The 5,169-nt window shown below is 42.9% G+C and overlaps 1 non-coding gene across 1 annotated transcript; it reads right to left on the bottom strand.

Moving 5' to 3' along the window:
* Positions 1–380: 380 nt before the first annotated feature.
* LOC131923743 (U6 spliceosomal RNA) lies at positions 381–487 on the bottom strand. Its single transcript, XR_009382678.1, has one exon. It is a non-coding gene; the product is annotated as a U6 spliceosomal RNA (small nuclear RNA).
* Positions 488–5,169: the final 4,682 nt, after the last annotated feature.

Here is a 5,169-nt window from a genome sequence, read left to right as displayed (position 1 = left end):
TTGGATTTTTCCTTCTAGTGCTTTCTGTAGGGCTGGGTTTGTGGACAGGTATTGATTAAATCTGGTTTTATCATGGAATATTTTATTTACTCCACCTATGGTGATTGAGAGTTTTGCTGGGTATAATAGTCTGGGTCGGCATCAATGGTCTGTTAGTGTCTGCATAACATTTGTCCATGACCTTCTAGCTTTCATAGTCTCTATTGCGAAGTCTGGTGTTATTCTGATGGGTTTGCCTTTATATGTTACTTGGTCTTTTTCCTTTGCGGATCTTAATATTTTTTCATTGTTCTGTATGTTTAGTGTTTTGATTATTATATGGTGAGGGGACTTTTTTTTTGATCCAGCCTTTTTGGTGTTCTGTAAGCTTCTTGTATCTTAAAAATATGGAACGCTTCACGAATTTGTGTGTCATTTTTTCGTAGGGGCCATGCTAATCTTTTCTGTATCGTTCCAATTTTAGTATATGTGCTGCCAAAGCAAGCACCTGTGTCTTTTTATAGGTGAGTTGAGACCATTGATATTGATGGATATTAATGACCAGTGATTGTTAATTCCTGGTTTTTTTTTGTGGTTGTGTTGTGTTGTCCTTCTTTGGTATTTGTTGGTGTGGGATTATCTATTGCCTGAGTTTTTGTGGGTGTGTTTAGTTTCTTTAGGTTGGATTTTTCCTTCTAGTGCTTTCTGTAGGGCTGGGTTTGTGGACAGGTATTGATTAAATCTGGTTTTATCATGGAATATTTTGTTTACTCCGCCTATGGTGATTGAGAGTTTTGCTGGGTATAATAGTCTGGGTTGGCATCCATGGTCTCTTAGTGTCTGTATAAGATTTGTCCATGATCTTCTAGCTTTCATAGTCTCTATTGTGAAGTCTGGTGTTATTCTGATGGGTTTGCCTTTATATGTTACTTGGTCTTTTTCCTTTGTGGATCTTAATATTTTTTCTTTGTTCTGTATGTTTAGTGTTTTGATTATTATGTGGTAAGGGGACCTTTTTTTTTTTGGATCCAGCCAATTTGGTGTTCTGTAAGCTTCTTGTATCTTCATAGGCATTTGTAGCATGAGTCTTAAAGGTTCTTATAATAAAATCAAACCTGAGGCCAGTTATTGGGGTCAATGCTGGTAGATCAGAGAGACAGAACAAGCCACAGCTATCTCACCAACCTCACCTGGCCAACTTCTCAGCTGATCTTGTTTCCTCAGACTGGAAGCTTCTATGTCCTCATCCCAATGGCTCTCAGCTGAACTGTGCTCGAAATCTAAAAGCTTAACCAGCCAAATGCTTAACCAGCCAAATGCTTCTAGTTTCTGGTCCTCACGCCTTATAAACCTTTCTGCTTTCTACTACTACTCCCTGGGATTAAAGGCTGCTTTCTGGGATTAAAGGTGTGAGTCACCATGCCTGGCTGTTTCCAATGCGGCCTTGAACTCAGAGATCCAGAGGGATTTTTGTCTATGGAATGCTAGGATTAAAGGTGTGTGCTAACATTTTCTAGCCTAAGTATCTTGTGGCTTTTCTGTTCTCTGACCCCAGATAAGTTTATTAAGGTACACAATATTTTGGGGAACACAATACCACCACAGGCATTTCTTTCTCTAGGTTAGGAAAGTTTTCTAGGTTAGGAAAGTTTTCTTCTATGATTTTGTTGAATATATTTTCTGTGCCTTTTTGTTGGTATTCTTCTCCTTCTTCTATCCCTATTATTCTTAGGTTTGGTCTTCTCATGGTGTCCCAAATTTCTTGGACTTTTGTGTTATGACTTTTTTGTCTTTAGTGTTTGCTTTGACTGACGAATCTATTTTCTCTATTGTGTCTTCAATGTCAGATATTCTCTTTCATCTCTTGCATTCAGTTGGTTATGCTTGCTTCTGTAGTTCCTGTTCTTTTAGTCAGGATTTCTATTTCCAGCATTCCCTCAATTTCTTTATTGTCTCAATTTCAATTTTTAAATCTTGAACTGTTTCCTTCATCTGTTTAATTACTTTTTCTTGGCTTTCTTTGATTTCCAATTTTTTGTTTGTTTTTTCTTCTGTTTCTTTAAGGGAATTTTTTATTTCCTCTTTAAGGGAGTTTTTCATTTCCTTTTTAATGGAGTTTTTCATTTCCTCTTTAAGGGAATTTTTTATTTCTTCTTTAAGGGCCTCTATCATCTTAAAGTCATTTTTAGGATTGATTTCTTCTGCTTCTTCTGCCTTGGTATGTTCAGGTCTTGCAGGTGTAGAATCACTAGGTTCTGATGTTGTCATATAGGTCTTTATGTTGTTGCCTGTATTTTTGCACTGGCGTCTACTCATCTCTTCCTCTGCTCAGTGTAGGCAGTGTCTGTGTCTGAAGGTGCCTCTCTTGTTCTAATTGACAGTCTTGGTCCACTAGGAGTTCTTGGTCAAATCGGTGCTGTTGGGCTCTGTTTCTTCGGGAGCAGCTTAGTCCAATCAGTGTTAGTGGGTTCTGTCTCAGGGAGCAGTTGTTCCCAATTGGTGCAGGGTATGCTTATGGTTCCAGTGGTTGTTAGTTTTTTGTTTTTTGTTTTTTGTGGGGGAGCAGGGAAAGGTAGCTGTTTGGTCCCTGGGACTCCAATGGGTAGGGCCTAGGGGCTAGAGACCTGATCTGCCGGCCTAGAGATGGGTGCTTACCTGTTCCCAGTTGGTGTAGGGTAGGCTTATGATTCTGGTGATCTGGTTCGGTGGCTGGGCGGCGCCTTCTTTTGTGTTCTCAGGTCACGTTTTGCTCATTCGTCAACTCCTCAGCTGACCTTGTTTACTCAGACTGCAGACTGTAGGATTCTTAATCCTCTCCCGAGTGGATCTCAGCTGAGCAGGTTGTTTAGTAGGGTAATCTCAGCAACACCTCCAAGTTGTTGGGTTTCACAGGTGGGCAGCTGGGCCCTGGGTTGGCCTCAGGCAGAATGTTTGGATCCGTTCTGGGATTAAAGGCGTGCGCAACCACCACCCGGCTTTTATGTCTTTTTTTTTTTTTTTTGGAGCTGAGGATTGAACCCAGGGCCTTGCACTTGCTAGGCAAGCACTCTACCACTGAGCTAAATCCCCAACCATGGTGCACTTTTAGAAGAAACAATTTAATCAGTGTCCAACTTAACTCAAGGAAGGGAAGCACCCAATTTCAAGCCAGTCTAGCAATCCTGTAGCACCTTAATGGGGTCAGGAGAACTGAGGAATACATATGAAGTTCTGGTCCAGGACAAAGGCTCACTGAAGAGATGGAGACCCAGTCACAGGCTCTAAGACACTTCTCCCAAACTTTGCCAACACCTTATTACTATATTGCTAGGAGATTACTCACAGCCATTCCTTTCATCCACGCATTGTGTCTAGCTATGAAAATATAAGATGTGCTAAAAGGTTGAACAGATATGTCGACTTTATCAACCCATAATTTATAACAAGCATGACAAACCAACTAAGGACTTTAGCAAATGAAGTGGGCACCATACAAGACTGTGGACAATGTAAGTGAAGAAACAAATACATTTTCAAAATCAGAAATAAAAAACACCAATGCTTTGAGTCAGCCTCTTTTATTAGTTCTATGAGAATTTCTTGCAATGTGTTTTGATCATGTTTACTCCCCACCCCCTAATTAGGTAGACCTTTTAGCAGACTGGACATTACTGAAGAGAGGGTCTGTGCATGAGGAAATCTCAGTAGAAATACTGAGAACTGAAACACACACGGGGAAAGGTGGGGAGAACAAAACCCCCAAACAGCAGACTCCTTTCAAGAATGGAACTACGCATGGTGGGCATGTAAAAGGAAAAGGAGAGAGGAAGCGGAAGTGGGCCGGGGTGCTTTGGAGTTGGAGCTGGTTGTAAGTGTACATCTCAAACTGTGCAGCAACCACCAGAACCCCAAGATCCTCTGATGTGCTAAGAAAGATGAGAAGGTAGGAGATCCCTCAGGCCTCCTGTCTGGACTAGGGTGCTAGCCTATCCAGACTGATACCACAGTGTTTTGAACATGGAAAGTTTAAAATCAAACCTTACTAATTGGCAACAGGGCATTAATGAACAATGGACAGGCAGAGAATAGTGGAACAGGAGGTGCCAGGGACAGGCTTCCTCCTAGAGCAGCGGAGGAAGGAACCAGTCCAGGGGAGCCCTCTCCCTCTTAAGGATCCCTCCCTCTGTTTGTACATTAGATTTTTTTAAAAAAATTTTATTCATGCCTATGGGTATGTCTGTGTGTGACTATCATGTGTCAGACCCATGAGCTGGAATCACAGTTGTGAGGGGACTGATGTGGGTGCTGGGAACAGAGCTTGTGTCCTCCGGCAGAGCACCACGTACGTACCCCTAACCTCTGAGCCATCTCCCCAGCCCAGAGGGGCTCTTTTTTGGCCCTGGGGTTGAGTCCAGATCTCCTGGGGGAGTGTCCTGTGGTCTGCTGCTTGCCAGAGAAGTTCACTGAGGTGCCACAGGCTGGGGGACTCAGCAGGTGGGTGCTGGCAACCGGAAGACACCAGCTGGGCATGTGTAAGACACACCGGGAAGCTGGCTGAGTTAGACTTGAGGCGACCACCCTCTGGAGTGCCGACGCCAACGCCAACGCCACTCCCTGGGAGGTGGGCACTCCTGAGTGTCTCCAGAGCTGGAGCATTTTCCACCCCAGGAACAGGCGGTACAATACTAGTGTCCTGCCAACACAGTCTCTCTGCTGCCCTCTACTGGTGAAGCTTTGCATCTTGCCATCTGGAGAAAAAAAAGGAGCAAAGGAGTGATAAATTTGTAACTAGCACCCATGCTGAAGTACTTATACATGAAATGAATGATAAGATGTTTGTTTCAAACCAATCATGAAGGTAGAGGTAGAGAAACTTATTCAACAATGATAGCTACTAAAGAGGGACTGTCGAACAGGGCTCATAATATTCTGTTCACTTCCTTTCATTGCCCTGGTAACATAGCTTAATATGTGAATCGGCATGCTATCTGCCTGAAGACATTAAAGCTTTATATTATTATCTAACAATCTAGGACTGCTTAGAATGTCTGTGGAGCCAGGGATCAACCTCAACAGGCACATGGATGGCTTGCTGGGAAGGTGGGGCTAGCATTCCGGCTAATTGTGGGACAGAAAGCGATACCTTTCTTGGAAAGTCTCTGGCTGGCATCAGGAGGCCACACAAGCGTGATTCTTACATCGAAAGGAACT

This window comes from Peromyscus eremicus, chromosome 13, assembly GCF_949786415.1.
Source record: "Peromyscus eremicus chromosome 13, PerEre_H2_v1, whole genome shotgun sequence".
In the NCBI taxonomy this organism is placed as follows: domain Eukaryota; kingdom Metazoa; phylum Chordata; class Mammalia; order Rodentia; family Cricetidae; genus Peromyscus; species Peromyscus eremicus.
The sequence above is the reverse complement of the archived record's forward strand: the minus strand, read 5'-3'. Positions and strand labels throughout refer to the sequence as shown.